Raw genomic sequence first — 17,021 nt, forward strand, 5'->3', positions numbered from 1 at the left:
AAAAACTGTGTTTTTTTTTACTGTGAGAGTGGTCAAACAGTGTAGTAAGTTGCCTAGAAACCTTGTGGAGTCTCCATCCTTGGAGATATTCTGAATAAAGTGCTAGTCAGCCTGCTCCAGTTGACCCTGCATTGAGCAGGGGTTTGTACTAGACAATCCATGGAAGTACCTTCCAGCCCCAGCAATTATGTGATTCAATAGCTGCTTTACTTACATATAATGTAAGCAATCATAACATGGTAGTGACAAGCACAGTAAAAGCGTCAACCTGCAGCTGTACATACCAGAATTTCTCCTTTCCATCTGATGGATGACATCTTATTTTGTGGCAGTACATTCCCTACTTCCATAAGAGCGTTCTCTAAATGTCTGGATGATGCTGTGTCCTAGGAAAACCTCTCAGAGTCAAAGATCAGCACTAGGGCACATTGCAAGCCCTAAGTAAGTTAGCTCCTAACACGAGAAAAATCTCTCCAGCACCAGGGGCTGTTAATGAAGGCAGAAGAGGGACTGGCTCTGATCTTCCAGAAATACTCCAGTGCTCCTATTAAGCTGACTTGATTTGTAACTAATATCGTAGGCTTTGCTTTAGTTGGCGTGAAATGCCTGCTGCAGAGGGAGGGGGGAAGGATTGAAGCCGTCTTCAGCTTTATTCTTCTGCAATGGACCCCAGCCGCCTGAGATGATCGCAGCAGCTCAGAGACACGGGGTGGTGAAAACTGAAGGGGCTCGTTCTTCCTGACAGATTCCTGCTTAGATGTAAGGACTACAGCTACAGTACCTGTAATATAAAAATAAATGGTAATTACCTGCTATTCATATGCCACACATGAAGCAACTGCGATAAGGATAATTTATCGTACACACTGACCTATCAATCACTTGTTTAATCATCACAATGTTTTTGTAATTTTGAAGGTGTTTATAAAATACTTAAAAGAAGAGCTCATTCCAACATTTACAATATTACTGATGTGAGGTTACGCTGATGCCAAAATCCTATCTATCTCCTTTGTCATTGTAAGAAGGATCACAATGAAGATTATAATTATAACTCAGTAGGGGATTCATCAGCAAATCAACAGAGAAGCTTATAGACTTCTGACAGAAATCAAACAGACTGGATTAATTAAAAATGAAAAGCCGCACAGCACATGGAAGTATGACAGAGAAACACTGCCTTGGATTTTTGGCTGACCAGCAAAGATTTTGGTCCGGTCTTCATTTTAAAAACTATAACTCAATGGAAAGGTTTTTATCTGCACCCTAAAAAACTCAGGCTGCACAGAGTATTCAGCAAGAGATTTAAATCTGCCACTAATAAATCTTGTGCTGTATCTGCCCAAGGCCACGGAAAGAAATAATAGCCACAAAAAGAATAATAATAATTAAAAAAAAGGAACCAGAATCTAAACAAAAGAGAATGCTTCAGGTACCATGCCAGACCTTGGCGTGAAATAGAAGAAGCTGTGAAACAGCAAAAGCTGCTCAGGCATTACAAGCAGGACACCATTCACCCCATCATGTACTCAGATTTCTGCCTCCCCTCCTCTGTCAAGGATTCTCTCCCCTCAGGATGAGGCAGTAAGTTTTTTCCCCTCTATTTAGGTTTCACAACCTCAGAAAAATCCCTATGTCAGCCAAAATACAAAAACGTAGAGCCACAGTGCAGTTGTCCAGGAAAAAGGGAGCAGCTGGATAATGCCATCCGTTAACGTTGAAGTCAGATAAGAATGCCTAAAGAAATCTGAAATACAGCTGCTCGGAAATGGCTCATGAAGTTGTACAGATGAAAATGTTTCTTAAAACATTTTCGGTATGGTTTTGAATGGAAAAAACTTAATTTCCTTTGTGTTTTGAACAAATGAATTTTCTTATAGCATGTCTCAATTTTTATGTTTAACAAACTAGGCAAAATTAAATGTTTCAGTACTGCTAATATGAAATATTTTGGTGAAATGCTTTTTCCTTTTTTTCTTCATAAAGGAAATTGTGAAATTTCAGGGTTTTTCTAATAACAAGAAAATTAAAACTGTAAGGCTCCAAGCAAGTGCAAATATTCAGCTGTTGAAGTCTGCTACTGTCATTTTTATAAATGCTCTGGCCTGAATCCATCCTGCTTAAACCAAGTCAGGCATGGAGTTACCCTGGGCTTGTTAGAGGCTGCCAAATGAAGAACCAAGTCCTGGAAGTGTCTCTCTCTCTTTGCTGACTGTATGAGGAATCACAGGCAACTGCCTTCAGCATTTCAGTACCTGAAGGTCGGTCGGCATCTGTGCTTAGCTACAAACCCAGGCTGCTCTGGGACGTCCCGCAGGGACGGTTCTTACGTAGCCACAGCAGCGAGCAGGAAACAAGGGAAATAAAGACCTAGGAAGCAGAGGTAAAGCAAGCATGGTTTTGACCATGTTACCTTTTTACCCGTTTTGTCATTATTACAAGAAGGAGGACAATCCCGTATTTTCGCACTTAAAACCAAAACAAAACCTCCTCAATGTTTAACAAAGAATTCTGCGTCGGGCAAAAATGTTTGCCATGCAGCATGGCCAAAACTAGTGAGACTGTGGTGGCACTGGCCCCATGTAACTAAGGATGAGCATTTCCAATTTGAGCAAAAGGGGCCACAAGTAAGATCTTGGTGAAATCTGACCCCGGATTCTGTCTACATCTACATCCTGTGACAGGACCTAAAGTTAACTGCTGGTCCTTGTATGATAACCCAACTACAGGTACCTGGAGCACTGAATCTGGCTGTGGTCTTACACGTCTCATATCTCCTCCTCTGCCATGGTGTTCAATACTGAAGAAGCACCTATGTCCCCTTATTTCTTATACGCTACTTTTTAAAGTTTGCCTTTTATCGTTAACAGAATTCTATACATAGAATCATTTCTTCCTACACAGGTTAGTTAATTTTTGCAGAGAAACTTTCAGAGTAAGCCTTACCTTCCTGCAGGGGTGGGAACTGCGGCTGTATGGCGGTGCAAAGGCCAACCTGAGCAGTACAAACAGAGCTGACCAGGATGAAAATCCTATTCACGTGATTAAAGTTTACATCTCTAAATGGCCCTGGGATTAAGAAAACCCTTCCTTGTCATCCAGAGACCCAACCAAACACAAACATATGGTGAGATAAATATTTGTTTTCACAAGGAGTATGGAGCTATTCTCTTTTATTTTTGTACATTTATTTTTGCCATTGCTGCTTTTTTTTTTTTTAAATGAAATCTACAAAATCATCTTCTCAGAAAATGGGTCGAGCTGGGGAGTGACAAGGTGGTTGTTATCAATATCAGTGGTTCTGCCACACATTGAGAGGATTTTTGCAGCCTAAGATTGCATTACTCCACTTTACTAATCGAAGCTTATATCACATATTTCTTTTTATTTGAGAGAAAACTACTACAAGCAAAAGATAGGTAAAAATGCTGCACCTTTTTCTTATCGCTCAGAAGTTTGTAGTTAAGCAGCAGTTTCCTTTTTCACTTTGCTTCTGTCGTGCATGCTGCCAAAACAGCGGCGTGCTGCGGTTTTGCCCTGCTCTGGGGCGACTGTCGCAGTGTCACGGTTTTGGCCAAATTGGCCAATGGCTGGTGACAGATTCTATCCCCGCACTTCCCGTACATGGAGAGGAGGAGGAGAGATAAAGAGATTTACAAGTTTAGAAGAAACGAAACTACTTTAATGGAATATTAATAATAAAATAAAAAGGAAATAATGAAATAGATACAGTATATACAAAACCATATTAAGCTCCCGGGATGGCGTCACCGGCAGGCACTGGGGAAGTCCCAGACTGCACTCAGCAACGGGTGGGAACTGGATTCCACAGATGAAGTCAGGAACACACGGATCAGGATCAAAGGCAGATGAACAGACAGGGTCCTCCTCGGACATCGTCCATTGAAGAAAAAGAGCTGACCGTTTGATCCCTCAGCTTTTATACTGAGCATGGGGCAGATGGGATGGAATATCTGTGTTGGTCAATTTTGGGTCACCTGTCCTGTCCGCTCCTCCCTGCAGGTGGGACCCCTCTACGCCTTTCTGTTTCTGACCCTCCAATGGGGCAAATAATGACATTAGCTGACCTTGGTTGTTATAGCAATAAGTCTAAGCAAGAGCCTCTCTGCGCACCATTCCTTGGCAGAAACTGTAAACATTGGTCTTATCGCGCTGAGAACGAACCATTTTCGGCACAACATGCTGTTAACTTCACAGAGTTAGAAGAGGCCTAGCTAAGAAGTAAAATTACTGAACAGAAAGTTGGCTGTTTTACCTCAGCCCTTCCCAGCACTTGAGGCACCGCCAGTGCCACAGGCCACCTCCGCTGCAGAGTTTTCAGCAGAGGTATATGCCTTCGTCTGTCCCCACCATAAATAGATCTCTGATAGACAACATGTTTTTTTTTTAAATCCTAATGGAAATCACCATTCAAATGGCAGCAACTTAATTTGAAGTTAAAGTACACAGTATGTAAAAAGAAGCCATGCTACTATCCTGTCACGGTGTTCTTTTCCATACCACGGCAACCATAATTGCCTCACATCCCAACTGGATGCACATCTCAGCCCACCTGACATCCAAGCAGCTCAGACTCTTTCAGTTCAGCTTCTCTAATACAGCATTTTCCCCAAGAATTAATTAGTGAAGTAAAATCCCTTAGAAATACTTCTGCATTTGCTTTGAAGGCTAGTTTGTGCATCCTCAATGGCAGTTTTGGAGAAGAATGCATCTCTAGTTTTCATTAGAAAAGATAAAAGCTTGCATAAATGCGCTGTAGTAAGGGAAGTGGACAGGAGAGCAGTTCAGAGATTTCCCCAGTGAAGGAAAAATTAAAAAAAAAGAGAAAATGTTCTCAATTGCCACTATTGGCAGGCACAGGTCAGAGGAAATTAAATTGGTATTGGACTGAATTTGCTTTCTCTCATACAAATCACCATTTATTATATTAAAATATTGGGAGCAGAACTGTCTTTTTTTTTTTTTATCCTCAGCAAAAGGAATAATACCTGTGAAGAAAGCATTTGTTCCTAGAGACAAGAGGAGGATCACTTTTGTAAATGTTTATTGATCGTAAGGCTAGGAAAGGACCCTTTTTTTTATATAATTGTACCTCTGGCATAAAGCACACCCTTCGACTTAATTCTACACTTGATCCATAATTTATGTTGAATGACGGCATATATTTTAGAATACAGAAGTTAATACTTCTTATGAAAGTTAAGACTTATCTAGTTATCCTTAACCTTTCCCTCCCTTTTCTCACGACAGGTAGGACGATAACATCGTTTTATTTTGTACATAGCAGACTATATGACTAATATTTATCTTGTCCCTACCTCCAAACAGACTTACATGCTGCAGTCGAAATATTGAGCGTAGTGTCATATTGTCTTGAGCATCGGCTTTCCCAAGTCTTGACTGATGTGATTTTCTAGCTGTGAAACCTATTTCCTGCTTTTTTCCTCCTGGCTTATTTTAAGGTGGTCGACCTACAGAGTGTCTCAAACTGTAAAGATAAATTAGCCGGGAGCAGCATGTGGGGAATTATAAGAATGACAGAAGTTGCCCAGGAAAATGTTAGACGTTTTAATTTAGAGAAGCCACGGTTTGAAAATGCAGCTGTTAAACTTTTAAGGCCAGTGAGTTCTAATATAAATTTTGTGACAGTAGCAGAGCTATTGGCTTCTGTTATTATGGAGCAGCTTATTCAGGTTTGAAAATGTAGCCCTTTAGTTGATGGAATTACTGTAATCCTCTGACATAAGGGAACAATTCTGCCAGTCCTGTGATTTTGATCTACTCTAGACAGACAGCCGCCTGGCTGCGAGCGCCTCTGGTGTTAAAAGTGAGGGTTTAGAGATTCCAGTGAGTAAACACACTGCCCAGTAAAACTTTGCATCCAGACACCTGCTTTCTGGGGGTGACTCTGACCTTCTCACAAGCTTCCCAAGACCCGTCAGAGCACAGCACCTTTGAAGGTCTGCCTGCGTTGGTTGACTTCAAGCACACTTATCAACAGCTCTAAGCCCATGTCTGAACTGTGAAAAATTGAGATGAAAAATGTCAGCTGGAAAACTTTAATCCTCTTCTGGTTGCAGCTTCCAACTGCCCAGCCAGACCAGCACACGGAGCCGTGCAGAATAGCCTTGCAGTACTGTCTGGTTTCATTACCAACGTGGAAGTCATCTCTGCATGTTTTTCTGCTCAAGTTGTTGTTGAGGTATTTGACCAAGAGCCATTCTCCACAGAATCAGCTAGGAAATGTTTTCTGGCTTTCCAAAAGGTAATTAGCCTTGGGCTGAATTTGTTACAGGCTGGAACATCCACTTAGCTGACTGCAGGGGCTTCTGCTGTTCGTCTGAACTCTGAAGACTGGCTGACTTCGGCAGTCTGAGAGCTAGAGAGGGAAGGAAGGAATCAGCAAAATGAGATGTGTACATACTAGCAGAAGTTGCCTGGGGTGACAAAAGCCTCTCTGTTTACTCTTTTGGCCACTGTAAGTGGGAGATGCAGCCCCTTCAGCTCCAGTGAGGCTGACCTCTGTCTCCGGTGCGTGTTCTGGCCAGCCTGTGGAGGACCGACAAAAGCCTTTCTGTGCTGAAGCAGCTCCTTCACACAAGCCTTACAGAGCCAGTGGTGCTTCAAGTGACTTCTGAGAGGGGAAAAATGGAGTGGAGAGTGCTGTGGGAGAGAGCAAAATGGGAAGCAGCCAGACATTTGCAACATGAATTTTTCTGCTCTCATACAGTCTTCATTGTCATAGTGTAACACCGAGTCTTTTGACTGTGGAGAAAGTAGCACAAGCCCCAAAATTTGTCATTTAAACGTTTCACCATGAGGACTGAGTATTGTATGGCTGGGGCTAGGAGAAGAGTTAGTAAAAACTTTCAGACATTTAGAAAATTAGTCAATCCTCGTTGCTTGGTATCCAAATGATCATTCACAAGCATTTATGAGGCCATGGTGACCTGCTGGTTATGCTGATGATCTGATCTGCTCCAGATCAGATATATGACCTTCATAAACTCATCACATTTGCCAGTGCTTCAGATCATTTGTTTTGATTTAGTCATCATCGTTTTGAAAGAGATGCACAGTAGAGGGGGAAAAAAAAAGTAGATGAAATTGCATGACTGAGTAATATCTTGGCCTCATAATCATAACAGATAAGTGAGAATTTTTTTCTCCTCCTCAGTCTGCTCTTAGGTATAAAATAATGTAGTACACAAGTTTTGTTGCTGATTTATAGCTTGCTAAAATGTCAACATAGTTTAAGCTGTCACACTGGTGGCTCCAAATCTTTTTATTCTAAACATTGAAGGCCCACCATGGGTGCTTGCCTTTGAAGACTCCATCAGCGGTAATGGAAAGAGTGACAGCCTGACTTTGCTTTTCCTTGAATAATCTAAACAGGAGTTTGAGACTACCTAGTGTGCCAATTTTCTGTGTCACTTTGTTTATCTCCTACCTCAAACTTTAAAGCCACATACAACATTAATTTATAGTACTTTACATACATTCATTCTAAATAAACAGTAGCCGTTTGAAGTTATTTCCTCTTTGTAACTGGGAATTAAGATCAGTTACAAAAACTGACCCTTCTTTCTTTGAAAACAGTAAGGGAAGGTCTCATTGACTTCCGGAGGAGTGGGACCAAGCTCTGTGTAATAACGAATGACCTCGTGTTCAAACTCATTGACCACAGGAGTAAGGGCAGGCATTTCCATGCTGGTTACCAAACTTCAAGTGATTAGTTTTACCTTGCCATGAACCCTTGGTTAACCAAAGCTTACAGGCATGAATACCATCCAGAGTCCTTTGAGATAGTTCCACAGAGCAGCATTTTTCAGTCCTTCTCAACAAAGAACAAGGTAACTTTTAGGAAACTTCCAAACACTGCATCAACCAGACTTGTTTACAGTTGCCCATATCCATAAAGCAACATCTTCCACTTCCACTTACTTCTGTTTTGTCTTCTCTCCCTCACGTTTTTGCCCTTTGCTCACTCACACACATGGGAATTGCCAAGGTCAATGGTCTGTGTGTATTATTGCTGTCTCTTCACAGATTACTTTTTGATGTTCTGTGGACCACTGGTAGCTCAGGAACCACCCAAGAGAGTGGCCGCCTTGGGACATCCAAAGGGACAAGGGTGCCAGGGCTGCCACCCTCAGCAAGGCTGGGAAGCTGCTCTTGTGCTGCTCTTGTGCAGGGCTAACCTCCTGCCACATATGATCTGACCTGATTTATGAACACGAGCATCAGCAGATGAAATAATTGCTGCCAGGTTGGCAGACTGAAGCTGTTCTTGTAGGTGGGAATGAAGAAACACAAGGCAAGGTATGTAAAACACATTTCCTGTTTGCATACAAATACCAGCCACGGTCTAGCTCTTGCTTCATACTCAGTAACCCCCAACTGATCACTGTATGCGACCACTCTTGTTATATTGTACTGGTATTAAGATAGCACCCAGGAACCCGCACCAGGGATTAGGACTACGCTGCGTTAAATCTTCTTCAAACATTTAACAGAAGTTGGTCATTGCACTGGGGAACTCCCAGCTGGGCTGTAGCAATCAAACCCAGGAATGGATACAGAGTGTTAGGGAGGAATGTGACGGTCTTTGTCTCAGCATGCTGGCAACCGAAATGTTCTCAGGTTGCTTCTCAAATTCCATAATAGAGAGCTTTGAGAGGATTTGGAAGTGGCCACGGAGGCTGATAGTTGTATCTCCCCAGCATTCAGCACAGTGTGGGAGAAAGGATGAAAATGCACGTTTAAAAGCCTAGTAAATGAAGGTGTCTCAGTTCCTGATTTGAGATGAGAGCAGGTGGTGCTTGTAATATGCAAAGAAACTTAATTTTCCTTGAAAGCATAAATAGCCACCATTAGTCTGAAAACTCTTGGAGGGAATCAGTGGAAGGCACTCAAGATGGAGAGTGAGTTGCTCAGTGGTGGCATAGGAAGTGATCAGGGAAAAGATTCAGGTGATTGTAACTGCAGAAGCTGGAATGCAGGAGCAAAGGTACATTTATAAAGCCTAGAGAAGGAGATGTGGTAGTAGTGAAGGCCTCAGGATAAGAAGAGCTTCCACGACTGTTTTCACTGGATAAATGGTAAATACCATATTGGAAACATTAAGCAAGAAAAACATGCGAGACTTAGATGAAATTGGATATGGTGATCTAGAGAAGAGTGGAGATCAGAAATGTCTGGACGTCAGGAAGAAAATCATGGTGTTGTCCATAGTAAATGAACCGATCATTTTGGAAAAGACTGTGGATCAAGAGCTTGATTTTGACCACTTTGAGATAATGGTTTAGACTTCTGCAAGCTTCGGCAACAGATGCACTCTAGAGTTCTAATTTGGGCTGAAGGAACAAACTCTCTCCATCAGAGCCTTTATAAAGGTGCTTATTATTTTTGTATTTGAGAAGTACACTGCCAAAGGTGGGGAATATGGTAAGAGTAGAAGAAAACTTGCAGCCTCTGCCACCCATCCTCAGAGGATGGAGTGAGGGGAAAAGGACCTTCAGAGGTTGGCAATGGAAAAAGCGTTACAAACAGAGGAAGAAGAACCGGGACAAAAAGTATCAGAGACAAAGACATCAACAAGGTGGAAAAAATGAAGACAGAGATCACAAGTACTTTTGCCAGAAAGCTTTCAGGCTGAGCCCAAGGGCAACTTGATCAAAGGAAGTGGAGGATGTAGTGAGAGGGGAAAAAAAAGAAAACAAAAATGGTAAGGTGCAAACAGTGGGCATCATTTTTGGTGAGCTGGGTAGTAGAAGGAAGCATTGGGCAGCAGCTGGGGAGGCAAATAGGGTTAAGGATGGGGTTAATGTTTTTTAAGGGGATACTAATGAAAGCTTATGCACTGAACTCTGACTTGTATGCAAGGGGAGCTTATCTAAACCAACCAATTAAGTAAAAATGGATTAAAGGTCTCAGGAACTGATTGTACAGATGAGGGAGGTAGATAGCAGGTCGTTTACACAAAGAGGAAATAAGAGAAAGCTCAAAATAGGCATTTGGGAAACTACAGTATTTTTCTTTCTGGTTTACTGTCCTGATTTTGCATGGAGTGTATAGGCTTCCGTATTTCAGCTGTTTAAAAAAAAACAAAAAAAATAGTAGGAACTAATTTTTTCTGGTCAAACAACTAATTTTTCAATCAAGAAGGTCGAAGTACCTAAGGTGTGTGTGTCCAGTACCTGTGCAGGGAGTAAGCTTGGAGTTTTTCTGTGACCTGTAATGACAGCCGTGTTTCTGATACCTTCATCAAATGGGGCAGAGGGAAGACAAGACATATTTCTTCCTTCTCCATAAATTTGTCAGTGTAGTTGGCATGCACCTGACGATAAGCATTTGAAGATGACTAAACCTGCTTTTTCTAAACTTTTATGAAGCAGGAAATGCTGAGAACGGAGGCTGGCTAAGCTGTATGCTGTTGAACTGATGAAAGGCACAGAGAGGAAGAGCATTTAATAATTTCTCAGCTCCTGGGGAAGGAGGTTTCTGCCAGGCAGGTGCTCCTGTGGGCTCTGACAGTCCTCAGCTTCTGCTGGGGGTGGTAACAGCAGGAAGCATTTCTTATGTTTCGGAGCGGGGAGCTCCCCGGAGCAGGGAAAGCTGCCCTGGGCTGGGCAAGGAGCCCGGGTGAGCTGTGCCCCAGTGCCCGACACAGGGAGAGCCTCGCTGCTCTCTTGATAGCACTCGCCGGAAGAAGGGAGCACGTTCCCTTATATGGAGCACCCGACGCTTCTGGAAACATCTGGCAAAGCATCTTGTGAAGCATTGGGAGCCTGTGTTACTTCCATCGTGCGGATACCTAGCTGAGCGAGAGAGCAGTCTCTTGTAAGAGCAGTGCATAGGCTTTCTTTTCATTACCACAGTATATGGTTTTAAAATCTGTTACATCTGCAGGCAGCGAGCATATTCTTTGAACTGCAATGACAGCCAGCAGTCCTCAGGCACCACGAACCAGTAGAGAGTGACCGAGACAAATGAGTCACCCTTGAAACCCCAGCGGAAGGATGCACCATTTCCTCAGCAGGCACGAGGTGTGCTGGGACTCGCTCTGCACAACAGCCCGCTCCTATACCTCCCTCTCAGGAGATGAAATTCCTTTCTTTGACATTTCTATGCACTGGGCCATGGCTGGGATATGATTTCTACATGAGGTTTTGTCCGTAGGTATATCTGTCACATGCAAGAGATATCCCACGTCCCTTGATTTTGCAAATACAGTAGCACTTGGTCCCTTAATCCCATTGTTTTCATCCCCTGTGTTTGGGAACAAATAAAAGCGTATATAGCTCACATATATATAGGTCACATACATGTACACATAGATCACAATGGGCCACAAAACCTAATTATGAGTTTGTATGTTTCCCAAAAACAGTACTGAAATGCTGATTTAGTCTGGCCCCATGATTTTAAGGAGTGAAAAGAAACCTTGCTCCTGAGATCAGCCTGACTGGTGCAATTATACGCTTCATCTCTGTTCCAGGGAAAGGAGGCATTTGAAGCTCCCACCTCGATCCAAATGTAGCCTTCAGTCACACAGTTAAAGTTCATATACTTTTATAAACTCTGAGATGGATTTGCCAAGTTTTGATTTCATAACATCATATAGTCACTTAGGTTGCAAGGAACCTGGGGAAAGCACACCGTCCAACCTGATGCACAAAGCAGAATCAGCACCAAATTTAACCAGATTGCTCAAGGCTTTGGCTAGTCCAGTACTGAAAAGCTCCTAGGAGAGAAACTCCACAGAATCTCTGGGAAACCACGCTTAAATATATTCAGTTAAATAATTTCTTCCTTATATCCAGTCAGAATATACTCTCTTCCAATTCATAACCAGACACCTCTATCTTCTGGGTAACCTCCCCATAAGTACAGGCAGGCTGCTGTTAGGTGCCCCAAAGTTGCCCCTTTTCCTGGCTAAGCAAGCCCAAGCCCCTCAGCCTTTCCTCACAGGTCATGAGCTTCAGCCCCCACCACCTTGGTGACCTCCACTGGATTTGAACAAGTCTATTAAAGTCTTCCTGTAGAGAGGGGACAAATATAATACGCCAGGCACAGCCCAATGCATGGTGAGCAATTGAGGACCTCCCTTGGTTTCAAGAGCCCTTCAAAGATGAAGGAGAATGGCCTTACACTGACACCAGCTGGTCTCTCTGCACTCTCACATGCAGCCAACCAGCCCCATGGAATTCTGTGGGTCAAGATTTCTCAAGAGATTGCTGACTCAACCTTTCCTCTCCTCCTTGGACTTTGTCTGTGGGCACAAAGGACTGGTACACCTTCTCAGCCCAGACCAAGGCAAAAAAGGTATTGAGTATCTTGTCTATGTCTGGATCACTCACCTCGCTCAGCTACAGGCCCACATTTTCCTTGGTTTTCTTTTACTGTGAAGGTGGGAGAAGAAACTCTTCCTGTAGCCTCAACACTCTTTGCTAGTTTCAACTCCAGCCGAGCCTGAGCTTTGCTAACACCATCACTGTATTGTGGGCCTGTATTTTTTTCTATATTCCTCATTTTTACCTTGTCTTGACTTTCATCCACTGTATGCATCATCTTTTTGGCATTAGAGTTACGTCATGGGGTCCTGCTTAACCAGGATGGTCTTCTGACACAGATACTGTTCTCCTTGTATCAGCATGGGCCACCCCTGTGCTTGGAGGATGCTGCCCCTGAAGACCTGCCAGGTCTTCTGGGCTCCATCACCTTCACAACCACCACTCACTGCTTCCAACTTAGCCAAAGACCTGTGGTCGGTTCTGGTTTTCATGACACTAGTTTTGGTTTTTTCTCAGTTTTTTTTTTTTTAATTCAAAAATTCATTTCAGTTGGGAAAAAAGAATATGAGGAAGGAGTTTCAGAGAAGTCAAAACATATTTGACTGTTGAATTCAAAACAAAATGTTCTGTAAAAAAGAAAAGTTCTTTTTTCCTGTTTAGTCGCATGAATACATGATTTTTGCTTTGATATTCTCATTTTTGCTGAGGGAACCAGAACATATTTCATTTAGGATTGGCATAAAGTAGACATTTTTATTTGGCCATTATCCTCTTTGGCCAGGTTTGTTTGCTTGATAATTTCGAAGTGATTTGAGTTCTGAAGCGCTGAAAATCAGGCTGCTTTGTCTGTGGGTCAGCTTTGCCTTTCACTGCTTTCTGAAAGTCTGGAAATGTGTTTTTGATAGAGGGAGGATCAGCTCCAAATCATAAAACTAAATAACCCTTCAAACTTTAGGGAATTCAAATTGCCAACCAGACTTCAATCCTGAGTTTGGTAAATGTCAACACCGTTCCTTGGGCAGTGAAGCGGGGTGAAGGAAGAAGTGTTAAATAGGATGGGGAGCTGCCTTAATTACTTGAGATGGGGAGCTGCCTTAATTACTCGAATCAATTTATGTTTTTTTCCAGGAGATATTTAATTCAGGAACACTTGGTTATTTCGTATCTTGTGACACTGCTTAGCCTTCTAATCTAGTGCTTTGGTCAGATGGAGAGAAGCAAAAAGACAGATGTTGATTAAACAGCATAGATGTTATTATGTGACTGCAAAAATGCCAGAAAGTTGTCCCATTTGCACTCATAATTTATAAGTAATCTAGAAATATGCTTTGAGGCAGTGACTTCATCTAAAAAGAATTACCAGTTCAAAGTGTATTGGTGTACGGCTGCTGAATATGGCTTGGCATTAAGGGTTTCTTCATCAGCATTAATTGGATTGAATTACCTGCAGTGAAATATGAGCCCTTTGAGGAAAAACAATTCTTGTCCTGCTGGCTGTAGAAGCATAAAAGCTGGGGCGGCGGGGGGGGTGGGTGGAAGGGGGACAGGGAGGAAAAAGGCAGCAAGAGGCAGTGTTCAGACAGTTTAAGGCAGAGTAAGAGTGAGTTTGGACACGTTGTGGGTATGAAATCATTGCCAGGGAGCGGTGACAAGGGGCAGTTTGTGTAGTTTATGTGGAACTGGTAACGATGTTTCTAGCTTGGATCTGCTGTATGTACAAACAGTATCTTCTGAAGCATCCCCCATATATCGCCCCAAATACCCTGCCTTTGGGTCTTGTGTTTGTGTTTGTTTTTTTTCTATCAGTACAATCTTAGAGTCTGTATTTGTTGCTCATCTTTACATCTGTGCTTCACCAATGAATAGAAACAAACACCAAACAGAGTTCTGGTGTCTCTTGATTACTGTTTGAGAAAGCTGAGGGCATGAACTGTGTTACCTGTGTATGAAGATTGAGAAGATGAGAAGGAAATATCTGTTCTAATAAATTAACGTTACCATAGTAGCAGCTGTAAAAACGGTTGGGGTGACCTGAGTTTTCACTCAGTCTCTATCCAGAATGTAACCTTTCAGCAAACAATTTAGATATTGCCAAACAGAGACACTGGGTATGAATAGATCCAACTTGCTTAGAAAAAGGTATCTCTGTGGATAGAGCTCCACCCTGCTACCTGCTTATCATGTGCTTCATGTTGACAAAGGGCAGGACACACAGCTTGAATAACCCTGCTGGAGTGACAGTGGAGCGCCGCGGTAACGTCCTCTTCTCTCAAATTGTTTTAGCTGAGCAGGAGCTGTGGATGAATGAATGTACCAGTGTGCTCCTGGGCATGCCCAGCTCCAGTGCTTCTGACCACCCTTGGCAGCTGCTGTGGGTTACTGCAACGTTACGTGGTCAGCTAAGCATTTAATCTAGGAGTACGATTGCTATGATTTAACTAAGTATTTTTATTATTTCCCCGGACTTTTTTTTTGCACTGTAAAATTTGACACTTTGTGCATGAAGTGTATGTTTTCAGGAAAGCCACCAGCCTTTTATGTCACTCATGTTCATATGTTACTGACAGGTATTTCATTACCTGTAAGTTGATTCATACAATCATACAATCATAGAGTGGTTTAGGTTGGAAGGGACCTTAAAGATCATCTAGTTCCAACCCCCTGCCCTGGGCAGGGACACCTCCCACTAGACCAGGCTGCTCAAAGCCCCATCCAGCCTGGCCTTGAACACTTCCAGGGATGGGGCATCCACAGCTTCCCTGGGCAACTTGTTCCAGTGCCTCACCAGCCTCACGGTAAAGAATTCATCCTAATATCTGGTGTAAATCTGCCCTCTTTCAGTTTAAAACCATTACCCCTTGTCCTATCACTACACTGCCCGATAAAGAGTCCGTCCCCATCTTTCCTGTAGGCCCCCTTCAGGTATTGAAAGGCTGCAGTAAGGTCTTCTCGGAGCCTTCTCTTCTCCAGGCTGAACAGTCCCAACTCTCTCAGCCTGTCCTCATAGGAGAGGTGCTCCAGCCCTCTGATCATCTATGTCTCCAGACTCACCTGGAGTTGCTCCAACGGGTCCATGTCTTTCCTGTGCTGAGGGCTCCAGAGCTGGACGCAGTCCTCTGGGTGGAGTCTCCTGAGAGCAGAATAGAGGGACAGAACCACCTCCATTGACCTGCTGACCACGCTTCTTTTGATACAGCCCAGGATTCACACTAACTTATTTCTTTGTACAGCTGAGCATCTTATTTCATAATGCCACACATAGGGTCAGTTAATTCTGACAACCTGATGCTGTCAGAACATCTTGAGGCTTACGAATAATGACATTGAGTCTTGTGCACTTATTGGTCAGTGCAGGAAACCCTGTGATTCTTTACTTGTGAATGACACTCTGGTATTAAATGACTGGCAGAGATGAAGGCAGGCTGTAGAACAGAAGTTATGAAAAATCATTAAATAAGACTGATAGTTGCCTGCTACGTGAAAATCAATGGGTAACATTCATTGATGTTATTTCTCTCCATTTCCTGTAATTTTCACATCGAATGCTGCAATTAAACCACATAGCCAAAAGTCTTACTCTGAACAAAAATACCATTCCATGAAGCTTCATCATACCAACTGTGTATCACATGCCTTCTTTTCTGTCCATAACCTTGCCTTTTTCATCTTTGAAAAACTCCCTAAAAATGATGCATTCTGGCTGCTGGCAATTCCTGTTTGAAGTACTGGATAGTAGCTGTTAGGCAGGTACTGTGAGTGCGCAAGAAATGCCTCTGTAAGTCCAGAGGAAAACAACAGAAGGCAAATTTGCCCTACAAACAAAATAACATTTTGAAATGAATGTCCATTAACATATAGTTAGGTGAAATCATATTTAAAGTGTTTGTCTTACCTCGGGGTGCTGCTAAAGAGGCCAGCTTGGTGGTAGCTGAGCACCCTAAGTGTTTCTTCATGTCTCACAGTTACTTAACTGGAAACGGTTTGATTATTGCAGGGCACAGTTACAAGTACTGTGGCTTGGGAGCATTAATTTATTTGCCTGTTTTACATCTGAACAACAGTTTCCCAGGGAACCGAGTACTGTCATTTGCATGGAAAAAAAGAGAGAGGAGCCCAGAGCCCACCACAGAGCAGTGATGGGCTCCTGTTGGAGGTGGAGCTGGCCGCACTCCTATTGTACAACCCATTGTAAGATCCTGTTTTCAACTATTTGTAACTTTGTTGAGCTGGAATAACTTATGTTGAAATTTTTTTCAAGTGATGTATTTGGAAAAAACTATCCCATATTTTGGAGTGGTGTGGACATAAACAGTGAAGTGTAGGAACCTCCAGGTTAAGTGATGCTGGGGCCATGACTCTTGGACATATCAATTCCTCTTATTCACAGTCTGAGGGAATTTGGATCTTGCCCTGTATGTCTTAAGGGTGCATTCCCTTTTGAAAATTGTGCCTCTAGAAGTGCTATGACAGTGAGGTGTTTGATTATCCAGCCATGGTTGTCTAAAGCAGCTGGGATGCAATTTCTCCTCCACAAGCAGAGGAACTGGTGGTTAAGGGAAGCTTTTTTTACTGATGATTAGAAATGGTAAGCAGAACTATGTATGCTCTGTAATGAAACCAAAACTGTTACAGCAGTAATGCCACCAGAAAACCTAATTCAGTCTTAGGTTGTGTTGAAATCATGCATTTTTGACTAACAGTTAT

At 42.7% G+C, this 17,021-nt stretch overlaps 1 protein-coding gene and 1 long non-coding RNA gene across 2 annotated transcripts in view; one reads left to right on the forward strand and one right to left on the reverse strand.

Annotated features, from left to right (window-relative positions):
* Positions 1-17,021, forward strand: part of PPP1R1C (protein phosphatase 1 regulatory inhibitor subunit 1C) — a 54,731-nt gene that overhangs the window by 34,745 nt on the left and 2,965 nt on the right.
* LOC134518542 (uncharacterized) lies at positions 430-16,282 on the reverse strand. The gene is made up of 3 exons (XR_010071986.1): positions 16,210-16,282; positions 15,369-15,447; positions 430-781 (listed from the first exon to the last, which is right to left on the reverse strand). It is a non-coding gene; the product is annotated as an uncharacterized LOC134518542 (long non-coding RNA).

Source organism: Chroicocephalus ridibundus, chromosome 7 (assembly GCF_963924245.1).
Source record: "Chroicocephalus ridibundus chromosome 7, bChrRid1.1, whole genome shotgun sequence".
Taxonomy (NCBI): domain Eukaryota; kingdom Metazoa; phylum Chordata; class Aves; order Charadriiformes; family Laridae; genus Chroicocephalus; species Chroicocephalus ridibundus.